Source organism: Zingiber officinale, chromosome 5A, assembly GCF_018446385.1.
Source record: "Zingiber officinale cultivar Zhangliang chromosome 5A, Zo_v1.1, whole genome shotgun sequence".
Classification (NCBI taxonomy): Eukaryota; Viridiplantae; Streptophyta; class Magnoliopsida; order Zingiberales; family Zingiberaceae; genus Zingiber; species Zingiber officinale.
The window spans coordinates 110,277,731-110,290,560 of record NC_055994.1 but is presented as its reverse complement, the minus strand read 5'-3'; positions in this window follow the sequence as shown (position 1 = coordinate 110,290,560).

Genomic DNA, 12,830 nt, shown 5'->3' with positions numbered 1-12,830 from the left:
CTGTTATAACACAGAAGGATTGAGGAAGAATTGGAAGAAGGATAGAAAATGATAGTTGTTGGACAGGAAATAAATTCTGAATCTGCAGAATCAACTGTACTTCAGAGCTGTACAGAATTTAATCCTTGATTTTGGTCCTGTGTTGTTGCTGTGATAGAATTGAAATCTGTTGATGTTGAAATTTCAGAAGTGGTTTCTGAAGTTCTGTTCATATTAAACATCAATCTGCTTCAATGTAAAAGTGGAAACACCTTTAAAGAAGTTGAGGGAACAAGTGCTAGTTCAAGAGCAGACTTGAAACTGAATTTCAAAGAATCTATGGAAGTTTCAACTTTATGAACTCTTGCTGAATCTGAATTATGAACCTGAGTTAGCTGTGATGCAAGATTGAGGAGCATAATTTTCAAATTGAGGTTGTAAGGGCAGATCAGAAGTTGGACAAAATAAGGGATTTGATCTCTTGATTTCATAAGTGGTTCCTGAAATTCAGTCTAAGAAATTGAAATTTGTTGTTCCTGGAAATAATTTTCTGAAGTTCAAGCTATTTGGAAAGAGAAATTCAAGAGAAAGAGTTGCTGAATAGTCCAGCTGTTGATAGGACAAATTTATAAAAATTTATTGGTGGAAGTAGGAAGCTGATTTCTAATATCTGTTGCTGGAATTTTGGAGCAAGATCAACAAAATAGAAGCTGCAACTCTCTGATTTATGCGTCCCAGTTTTGTATCAATCTCCATATCATTAGTCCCTTTTGTGTTCAGGCCTATTACTAGTTCTTTACCTTTCCCTTTTGCATTGTTTCCATGATTAGGTAGAGCCTGAACCCATTCTGAAACAGGAAGGCAATGGTAACAATTCAGGACAGCAAGCAAGATCTCAAAATGCTGCAAAGGGAACCAGAAAATCCAATTCTTGAGCTTGCTGGAATTGCAAAATGCAAACATTTGCTGATTTTTGGAATTGGCAAGCTATATTCAGTGAGTTGAAATTCTTAGAAAGAGATTCAAATGGATTGTTTTTCAAAGGTAGGATTGATTATGAGTGGATATGAAGAGTATTCTGAAATGCTGGGATTGTTGATATTGAATTGAAGTGTTGTATTTCCAGAATTCTGAATCCAGATTCACCAAAATCTGAACAAGTGCAGAATTTGAGATGTAATCTTTGAAATTGTTTTGTTGAGATACATTGTTGTGGGCCAGGGAATAGCTTCAAATTTTGAGATGTAATCTTTATTTTGTGTGACCACTAAACACTTGAACTTTGCTGCTACAAAATAAAATCTGCAGAATGAAAAGGAAAGTAGTGGTTAAAAGAATTTTAAGCAATTAGATGCAAGTTTTGTTTCATTGTCCGAGACGGCCAACATTTAAATGTGGGGGAGGGAACTCTTCTCCATAAGGGGATATGAGATTGTTTTAATTTCAAAATGTTGAAAATGAAGGCAAAAAACAGTGAAGAAGAAAGGAAAAACAGTGGCAAAACAAAAGAGTATCAAGTGTGGAGATAGAGTATCAAAATTTTTGGATAGCCATCAAATTGAAGGGGAGTTTAGCTTGATCTTTTGTATTGATAATGACAAATGGTATTCATCTTTTACACATCAAATTGGTCAACTCATCAAGTATATTCCTCCAATACTCTCATTCTCTCATTTTTCTTCATTAAATAATTTTCTTTTGCCAATTTCATTGTTCTTTTTGATTCCACTTCAATTCTTGTTGATAAAATCCTTTTGATTCATGTATGCTATGTTCTATGGTGGTGGAGAATTAGAAAATAGGCAAGCTTATGGTAGTGTAATGTTGTGAGTTGCATTGAGTGAGCTCCACTTATACACATGTTTGAGTGTGAGAGCTAGAATAGGTAAATAGCTTGTGAGATTGCAACTTGCTTAATTTTTCATTTGGATTGAAACTACCATGCCTACTGATTATTGTTTGAATTGTATTCATGATTGTTTGTGATCTTTAGATGGTCTTAGTTAAACTCTTTTTACTATCTTCTAGATATTGCTAGGGAATTTGTGTGGAGGTGATTTTTAGTTTTCTTTACTTTCACGGGGCGTTCAAGATTAAGTGTGGGGGATTTGATAACCATGATTTTACTGTATTATTTTGATTCATATATGCATGGTTTGATGTTGATTTCATAGGTTTAAATCATGGTTACATCACATTTTATGTATTGTATCGATTTTGGACCTAATTACAAATTATATTATTTTTAGTGTTATTTGATGTTAATATTTGATTCTTATTTTGTAGGCATCAAAGGATCTTAATTTGGATCTATTAGAACTGAATTTGTGCTCGAATCGGAGCTTAAGCGAGAAGATCAAGCAACGGAGCATTATGGACTGTTCATCGAAGATTGGAAGATCTGAACCATCCAGTGAAGATCTGGTCGATCCAACCTAAGGGAGAGTAGATCCAGACCCTTGATGAAGATCAGTACCTTCTGATCGGATTTTAGGCGAGCTTTCACTGTTGATTTAGCTCCGAAGCGTCCCAGCCATCCGTTTAGATCCAGATCTGATTCAAAACAGAGAAGCTACAGTGTTTTCCAGCGTCGATTCCTTCGCATTGTGCTTCGCGTCTTGCGGCGAGCTTCTTCTAGGATTCCGACCCCATCTCGACTTCTAGATCAGTTTTCCGCCCAACTTCATCGGCGATGATGTTCTCAGACGCTTGTGACCAACTTCCGGTGATCTGACCTCGCTCCAAGGTGGTCCTACGGCGAGAATTCTGTTTGCGATTGACTATTCTGCCGCGCCCGATTTGGAGGTGTTCTTCCGATTCGAGGTTCCACTTTCCATCCGTGAGCTTTGGCGGTGTTCCTCCACTGCTTCTGGACCATTCCCGATGACATTCCATCCATCATCTTCTCCACATCAGATCTGAGGTTGCAGCTCACAGATTTTCAGATTTCCTGAGTTGGGCGGCTCCGATCTTCATCAGCTTCGCTTGGAGAGGTGTCCGGTGAATCTGGTAAAGGCTGAGCTTAGTCTAGCTACTGAGGTTGTTTTCTCCGATTGCTGAGATGAGGTTTCATGGATGCTTCCTTGTGTGACGGCAAGGAGAAGTTGCCATGTAGATTGGTTTGGTGTTAAGATGGTTTAGGGTTTACTTTTTGCATTCTTTACTATTGATAGATTTACAATTCAGTATATGTCATTTGGATGCAGTTTCATAGTTCTTTTTATGCTTAATTGTTTTAATTCAAATGTTTTGAGTAATTTAGTTTCAATTGGTTTTAAAGTTGTTGTTAATCTTGCTTTAGCTTAGGGTTAACTACTAGTGAGTAATTTAGTTTTTTGTAGTTTAATTAGCTTTAATTTCAACAGTTGAGTAGTTTCTTATTTGCTTGCATTTCATTTGCTAAATTTGGATTTAAAGTTCAAACCCCCATTTACATGTTAAAACCCCAAAAATAGGAATAAAATGACAATCCTAGATTACATCCTACCGTTTGTTCCTTGAGATCGATTCTGGGCTCGTTTTTACAACATGATTTTGTAGCTAATGGGTTCAGTGAATAATACATTGTTAATTTGATTTACGAGTGTGACAGACTCGTTATCATTCATCATTCCATTTATCATTTTATTTCTCTAGTAAAGTTCAAGTCAAGCACTTTTATTATTTCTTTATTTTTAGATATTCGTTTTCAGGATGTGCATAGCCTCCATGAGCTGACCGTGAGCGTTTCATGGGTGTGGAGGTATCAGAGGAACCAAAATGACTAAAGGCGTGTCATCATGTGCTTAAGGGAGTCGACCGTGTGACCCCACATGACCGTGCAAAGCCGACAGAGGGACAAAGGCCATTGGCTGTGCAACCTTGCATGGCCGTGTGGCCTGTGCAGAGAGGAAGAAGACACGGGTCATGCCAATTGGCACTGCCGTGTAAGAAGACCAGTGGAGAAGGAGACATAGGTCATTCCAATTGGCATGGTCGTGCGATCAAGGTAGAGAGGAAGAAGGCACGGGTCGTGCCAACCGGCATGGGCCGTGCCAACCGGCACGGCCGTGCGACTTTGGCCAAGGGGAGAATAGATGGGGTCGTGCCAATTGGCATGACCGTGCAGAATCACGAAGAGGAGGGCGTCCAACCCTACACGGTATGGCCCAAAATCCCTCCTTATTTGGTCACGGGTGTGCGGAGGCTTGCACGCCCGTGCCGCCACCTTCACCCCCTTCCTCATACCTCCTTTCTTTTCCTTTCTTCCTCTAACTTCCCAAGGTGCTACCACCCCTTCCCCACATTCATCTCACTCAAATCTACCTTTCTCGTCATCTGTGATGTCGAACTTCATCGAAGGGAGCTCTTGTCAAAGGAAAGGAAAAGAATTGTTGGTTGTCTCAAACGAGGAGAATGTACACTTCAAAGGTATATCGAGCAACTTCGGCATTACTTTCTCTAATGACGAACAATTGCATCATTATCATCTTTATCTAAATGTTCCATTTTGAGCAATAGGTTTATGGACCGAGAAACCTTAGAAGTATTGGGGTTTGAGAATGATATTGATTGGTTGCTTGATAGAATAGGTTGGACTAGCATAATGGTTATGAAGTACCCAACTTATCCTCGTATCATCTTGAAAATTTTAAGATCCATCACTGTTGATAATGTTCAAGGAGGAGGAAAATTAAAATTTCATTTATTTAATGATGACTATGAATGGAGTCTTGAGGATTTTAATATATGTTATGATTTGCCTAGGGATAGAGCTTATATAATCCTACCTGCTTTTGAAAATTCAAATTTATGAGAGCAAATTGATGGGCAGTCTTATTTTAATCCACATGTTTCTAATGGTAGTAGCATCATTAACCCAATTTTTCAATATGTCCATATTATGATGAGGAACACGATATTTGGAAGGGGCGGTAAAGAAGGAATTATAAGACTTTCGGACTTGTATTGTTTATGGGCAATGATAGAAATGTTGGGTTCTTTGGGCCGCGAAAACCGCTTTTCGTGTCGCAGAAACCCCGAATCACCCAAAGTCGTAGTCCGTGCAAGGAAAAACCGAACGAAAATACAAGTACGAGTTTCAAAACTTTAGATCTACTCCTAGATCTATGTGTTAAGAAGTATACCTTGAAGCGTGCCCTTTTCGCGTTCCCGCTCGTCCAAGGAATTGCTGGATCTCTAGACCGTCAACCATCGGTCCTCTAGAAGTATCCACACGGACACGTAGGTGGAGAAAACCTCACACAAAGGTGTGCTAGCACCTTGGTAAGATTCGGCCAAGCAAGGAGGAGAGGGAGAGGGAGAGCTTGAGAGGAAGAAGGAAGAAGAAGCACACTTGAATGAATGAATGAAAATCAATTCATCCCCATTCAAAATGTGGTCGGCCACTATCTTCATGTGTAACTCCCCATTAAATGCAATTAATGTGAAGTTATTAAGAAAATGGATTTGTAACTTCCATGAGGTGGCACCCATGATGATGTGGAGTAACATCATTGGTCCACTTCAATGCCAACTCACCAATGAGGTGGCATAAAGTCAAGTCAAACTTGACTTTTAATCTTCCTCTCAAGTCAAGTCAAACTTGACCAAATCTCTTCCATGGTTGATCGAATCCAACCATTTGATTCAAGCCAACTTAATATAATGAATCTAATTCATTTAATTAAATTGATTCAATGAGTCAAAATCAAAATTAGACTCATTGAACACATGAATCAACTTGAGTCGAACTCAAGTTAGCCCAATTAGGATTACTCTTAATCCAATTTGATTCATCAAATGAATCTAATCCTCTTGGTTCATCATATGAACCTAATCTCCATTTAATTGTCCTTAGTATGTGACCCTATAGGTTCTTGTAACGTTGGCAATGCCCTAAACCCATTTAGGAGCATAAGTAATGAGCGGTATCTAGCAACATATCATTACTACCCAAGTTACAAGAATGTCGAGATCCGACATCACCTTGTGACTACTAATTGTGACTCCTCACAATATGTGTGACATTATCTTTCTATCCTAGACATCTAGATTGATCAATATGAGGCATAGACCGTGTCATCCTCTAATCAATCTAAATCTTGAACTCCAAGTAGACTCACTCGATCAAATGAGCTCAACATCTCATGTTGACTCATTTGGGCATGGCCATGCACTTAGTGGTCTCACTCTATCAAGAATACCGATGTCGCTCCCGTTATATGGGAGGGATAGATCCTATCTACATCACTCACATCCCTCTGCATAATTCGTTATATACCCAGTAATCGCCTTTATAGTCCACCCAGTTACGGGTGACGTTTGACGAAACCAAAGTACATAACTCCTTATGTAGGGATCCATGGTGACTTCAGGTCTAAGGACTAATAGTCATACTAATAGCCACATGAGAAAGTATATGACACTCATATAATGATCCATGATACTTTCTCATGGCGGGTCATTCAGTATACATTCTCCAATGTATACCCATGTGTCAGCTTGATATCTCTATATCCATGACTTGTGAGATCAAGTCATCGAGCTGACCTACATGCTAGTCTTATTGCATTAACATTGTCCCTGAATGTTAATACAGGACTAGGAATGATTTAGAGTAGTGTTCCCTATATCATCTCACTATCGATTCAACTAATCGATTGATATAGGTATGAACCTTCTACTCAAGGATGCTATTATACTTAGTCTATTTGGCACTAATACAAATAAGTATAATAACCAAACAAATGCCTTTATTAATATACAAGAATATGATACAATGAGTCCATACAATCATCAAATGATTGGCTCTAGGGCTCTAACTAACAATCTCCCACTAGCACTAGTGCCAATCAGTATAGGCTCTAAGGCCTAATGACCTAGTGTGACCATCATGCTTCCTCTGTGCCAAAGCCTTGGTCAAGGGATCTGCGATGTTAGCCTCTGTAGGTACTCTGCAAATCTTCACATCTCCTCTATCGATAATCTCTCGAATGAGATGGAAGTGCCGTAGTATATGCTTGGTTCGCTGGTGTAAGCGAGGTTTCTTCGCCTGTGCTATAGCTCCATTGTTGTCACAGTAGAGCTCAATAGGGTCAGCGATACTGGGAACCACCCCAAGTTCAGTGATGAACTTACGGATCCAAACTACCTCCTTTGCTGCCTCTGATGCAGCAATATACTCGGCCTCTGTTGTAGAATCAGCTACTGTGTCCTGCTTCGAACTCTTCCAGCTCACAGCACCACCATTAATGCAGAATACGAACCCTGACTGCGATTGATAATCATCCTGGTCGGTCTGGAAGCTAGCGTCACTGTAACCCTTTACAGCTAGCTCATCACTGCCTCCATATATCAAGAAATATTCTTTAGTCCTTCTTAAGTACTTAAGAATATTCTTGACCGCTATCCAGTGACTTTCACCTGGATCTGACTGGTATCTGCTCATCATGCTCAAAGCATACGAGACATCAGGTCGAGTACATAGCATGGCGTACATGATCGATCCTATGGATGAGGCATAAGGGATCTGATCCATGCGGTCTCTCTCCTCTCTAGAAGAGAGACCTTGAGTCTTCGAAAGACTCACGCCATGTGACATCGGCAGAAATCCCTTCTTGGAGTTCTGCATGGCAAACCGTAGGAGTACCTTGTCAATGTATGTACTCTGACTTAGGCCAAGCAATCTCTTAGATCTATCTCTATAGATCTGTATCCCTAAAATCCGGGATGCTTCACCTAAGCCCTTCATTGAGAAGCAACTCCTTAGCCAGGTCTTGACAGACTGAAGCATAGGGATGTTCTTCCCAATGAGTAGTATGTCATCCACATACAATATGAGGAAGACAACTATATCCCCTACAACCTTCTTGTAGACACAAGGCTCATCTTCATTCTTGATGAAACCAAACTGTTTGATTGCATCATCGAAATGAAGATTCCAGCTCCGAGAAGCTTGCTTTAGTCCATAAATGGACCTATGCAGCTTGCATACTCTGCTAGTATGCTGTGGATCGACAAAACCCTCAGGTTGTGTCATGTACACATCCTCGAGTAGGTTTCCATTCAGAAACACGATTTTGACATCCATCTGTCATATCTCATAGTCATGGTAGGCTGCAATAGCAAGCATGATCCGAATGGACTTAAACATCGCTACTGGAGAAAAAGTTTCATCATAGTCAATACCATGAATCTGCTTGAAACCTTTAGCTACCAAGCGACTCTTATAGATAAGTCCATCCATGTCAGTCTTTCTTTTAAAGACCCACTTGCACCCAATGGGTTTTACCCCTTCAGGTGGATCAACCAAAGTCCATACTTGGTTGGTGTACATGTATTCCATTTCGGATCTCATGGCCTCTAGCCATTTCTCTGAATCTGGTCTCATCACAGCTTCCTGATAGGTGGTAGGCTCATCCTCTATGAGCACAATGTCATCATGGTCAGACAAGAGAAATGAGTATCTCTCAGGCTGACGACGTACCCTATCAGACCTGCGAAGAGGTATGTCTACTTGAACTGGTTGTTGTTCCTCAACTCCTTGTAGAACAACATCATCCACAACACTTTGTGGTTCCAGTTCAATTTCCATCGAGGCATCAGTGCTATTGTTCGCATCTTGAACTTCTTCAAGATCGAACGCGCTCCCACTAGTCTTTCTAGAAACAAAGTCCCTTTCTAGAAAGACCCCAGTCTTTGCCACAACTACTTTGTGCTGACTGGGAATGTAGAAGTAATATCCCTTAGTTTCCTTGGGATATCCGATGAAATAGCACTTGTCGGATTTGGGTCCTAATTTGTCTGAGACTTGACGTCGTACGTAAGCCTCACAGCCCCAAATCCTCATGAAAGACACCTGGGCATCTCTCCCAGTCCATATCCTATATGGTGTCTTTATCACGGCCTTGGATGGAACTCGGTTGAGAATGAAAGCTGCCGTTTCTAGAGCATAGCCCCAAAGGTATGTCGGAAGATCAGTGTGACTCATCATAGATCGTACCATATCTAATAGGGTACGATTCCTCCTTTCGGATACACCATTCCACTGTGGTGTTCCAGGAGGAGTGAGTTGAGATAGAATCCCACACTCAGCTAAATAGTCACGAAACTCATGGCTTAAGTATTCACCACCTCGATCTGATCGAAGTATTTTAATACTCTTGCCAAGCTGGTTCTGTACTTCATTCTTTAATTCTTTGAACTTTTCAAAGGATTCAGACTTATGTGTCATCAAGTATACGTAACCATATCTACTGAAATCATCAGTAAATGTGATGAAGTACCTATAACCGCCTCTAGCCGTAACATTGAAAGGGCCACATACATCACTATGTATGAGTCCTAACAAATCAGTTGCTCTCTCGCTGTGCCCACTAAAGGGAGTCTTGGTCATCTTGCCTCGTAGGCATGACTCGCATATCTCATATGATTCAAAATCAAATGAGTCCAACAAACCATCCTTATGGAGTTTTGATAAGCGCTTGTCATTTATATGACCTAAGCGACAGTGCCAAAGGTAGGTTTGGTTCATGTCATTAGACTTGAACCTCTTGGTATTTACGTTATAGATAGGGCTTTCAAGGTCTAGAATATAGAGTCCGTTTATCATAGGTGCACTATAATATAACATATCGTTTAAGTAGACGGAACAACATTTGTTCTTTATAGTAAACGAGAAACCTTTCTTTTCTAAACAAGAAACTGATATAATGTTCTTAGTTAATGCAGGCACATAACAACAATCGACTAACTCTAGTACAAGCCCAGAGGGCAGAGATAAACAGTAAGTCCCTACAGCAACAGCAGCAACCCGTGCTCCATTGCCTACTCGTAGGTCCACCTCGCCCTTTGTCAATGCCCTGCTATTTCTCAGCGCCTGCACATCAGTACAAATGTGAGAAGCACATCCAGTATCTAATACCCATGATGTAGAAATAGATAGATTGACTTCTATAACATATATACCTGAAGTGGAAGTCTCACTTCGCTTCTTCTTAAGATCCTCCAAGTATACCTTGCAGTTCCTCTTCCAGTGCCCGGTCTGACCGCAGTGGAAGCAGGTAGCATTCTTGGCGACCCCTCCTTTAGGCTTCAGTGCCTTGCCTTTGCCCTTGGCTTGGGACTTTCCCTTGCCTTTGGGCTTGCCTTTGCCCTTATGCTTCTGGACCATCAGAATGGGCTTAACCTTCTTAAGGTTAACCTCAGCAGTTCGTAACATACTAAGGAGCTCGGGCAGTGGCTTGTCAATCTCGTTCATGTTATAGTTCAGAACGAATTGACTATAGCTATCCGGCAAGGATTGCAAGATTAAGTCAGTGGCCAGCTCTTGGCCAAGTGGGAACCCCAGTCTTTGTAGGTTCTCTATGTACCCAATCATCTTGAGTACATAAGGACCTACGGGAGCCCCGTCTGACATCTTGCATCAAACAAAGCCTTAGAGATCTCAAATCTCTCATGCCTCGCTTGTCCTCGATATAGTTGGTGAAGATGCTCAACCATATCGTAGCGCCCATCAACTCGTGTTGCTTCAAGCTCGAGTTCATGGTCGCGAGCATTAGACAGACACATCTAATGCGTCGCCTTGATGCTTCTTGTAAGCATCTTTGTCTGCACGGGGCATTGGCGGGAGGAGCCTCCGGAATGGGCTGCTTACGTTCCTCGGTGAGAACTATTCTCAAGTTCCCATACTCCAGGAAATGCGCTCCGTTGAGCTTATCCTTCTCAAGGACAGATCGCAGGGAGAAGGAATTCGTGTTCGACGTCATGGTTATCTACAACAGAAAATTTGCAGAAATAAATATCATATTCTTTTAAAATTATTTAATTAGGCCTTTAACTAAATGATACTCCCACTAAATACTATAATTCTTGTGGGACGAGATCCACATCATACTAACCCTTGAGTTAGCTTTGGCTAATATGCCCAAAGCTTAGTATGATCGGTAGGTAACGATTACCAATTACATCTCTATGCAACTCTTGTTTATAGGATCAAGATCCATATTTATATTAAAACTCGAGTTAGCTTTGGCTAATACGCCCGAGAGTTAATATAAACGTGATTTTGTCCTACCTTTCCAACTATTGGAAGAATGCCTATAGTTGACTCGATCCAACCGAGTAACTAGGAATACTCAATCTAATTGAGTTTGTATTCACCCATGCGTTGATAGGCGGGACCAAGATTGTCCCTCCGTACCCTACCAAGATAATATGTATTGCTCTACTTTGGCAGATTTAACAATACATGTGATCGAGGTAGTGATAGGTATCACGGCACGATTAGGCATTAGAGTTGAGTCGATTGAGATCTAATCTAATCGAAAAAGGATGCATCTTGTGCATGACTTAGATCTAATCTAATCGCAAGGGTGCATCATGTGCACGACTTAGATCTAATCTAATCGTAAGACACTAATTAATTAACTACTTATTAAATATGCATCACATACACAAGCAATTAATTAATCTATTTGTGATTTAGTCATGGCCCTACTACGATCTTCTCAAGCCAATGAGAAGATCGACTGGTCAACCTAGGGTCAACAGCTTCTCCAAGCTTCTCACTTTGACCACCTTGTGTTGCTCGTGCCCGCCTCGGAACTCCGTCTCGTGTGGACCCTCCACCGCTCCAATTTGTACATTACAATTTGAAACTCGAGTTACATTCGAGTCTAAATCTAATTTACAAAAAGAATATAAGAGAAGGTGCGACGCGCAGGTCACGAATATAATACAACACTCACAAACACATAACGGCACGCAGGCCGTATTATGAATTACAACATAATCCAATCACATTGGGTTTTGGGCCATGACTATCACAAAATTAATATATAATTCAAAATTATATATTTGTCATAATTTTCTGTAATTTTAAAATTAATTTTTACAATTTTTACGAGTAAAATTTCCCGGCGGACCCGTTTAGCTGTTTCGGGCGCAATCGCGGAACGGATCCCCTTGCGGGGCCAGGGGCAGCACCCCTACCCGCGATTTAACCATCGCGAGGGTTCCTTTGCGATCCAACAGCTCCTAAACCCACTGTCCCAAAACGATTTGGGCCGAGACATTGCCGTTTCGGAAAAATCTTCCCGGCGGGTTCGTTTTAGCGATTTCGGGTGCAATCGCGGAGCAAATCCCCTTGCGGGGTTAGGGGCAGTACGCCTACCCACGATCTAACCATCGCGAGTTGATCCTAAGCGATCTAATGGCACCCAAGCCCGCTGTCCCAACAAATTTTGGGGCGAAACGAAGCCGTTTTGGAAAAATCTTTCCGGTAGCCGAAGCCTACAAGTGCCGAGACACTTGTGCTTCGCTTCTACGGAAAAATTACCCATAAAAACTATAAAAACTTAAATTTACAGAAAATCACAGAATCTTTTATTTTTCAAAAAAAATAAAACTAAACTCGTACAAGCCTTGCACGTGGCTCTGATACCACTGTTGGGTTCTTCGGGCCGCGAAAACCGCTTTTCGCGTCGCGGAAACCCCGAATCACCCAAAGCCATAGATCCGTGCAAGGAAAAACCGAACGAAAATACAAGTACGAGTTTCAAAACTTTAGATCTACTCCTAGATCTATGTGTTAAGAAGTATACCTTGAAGCGTGCCTTTTTCGCGTTCCCGCTCGTCCAAGGAATTGCCGGATCTCTAGACCGTCAAGCGTCGGTCCTCTAGAAGTATCCACACGGACACGTAGGTGGAGAAAACCTCACACAAAGGTGTGCTAGTACCTTGGTAAGATTCGGCCAAGCAAGGAGGAGAGGGAGAGGGAGAGCTTGAGAGGAAGAAGGAAGAAGAAGCACACTTGAATGAATGAATGAAAATCAATTCATCCCCATTCAAAATGTGGCCGGCCACTATCT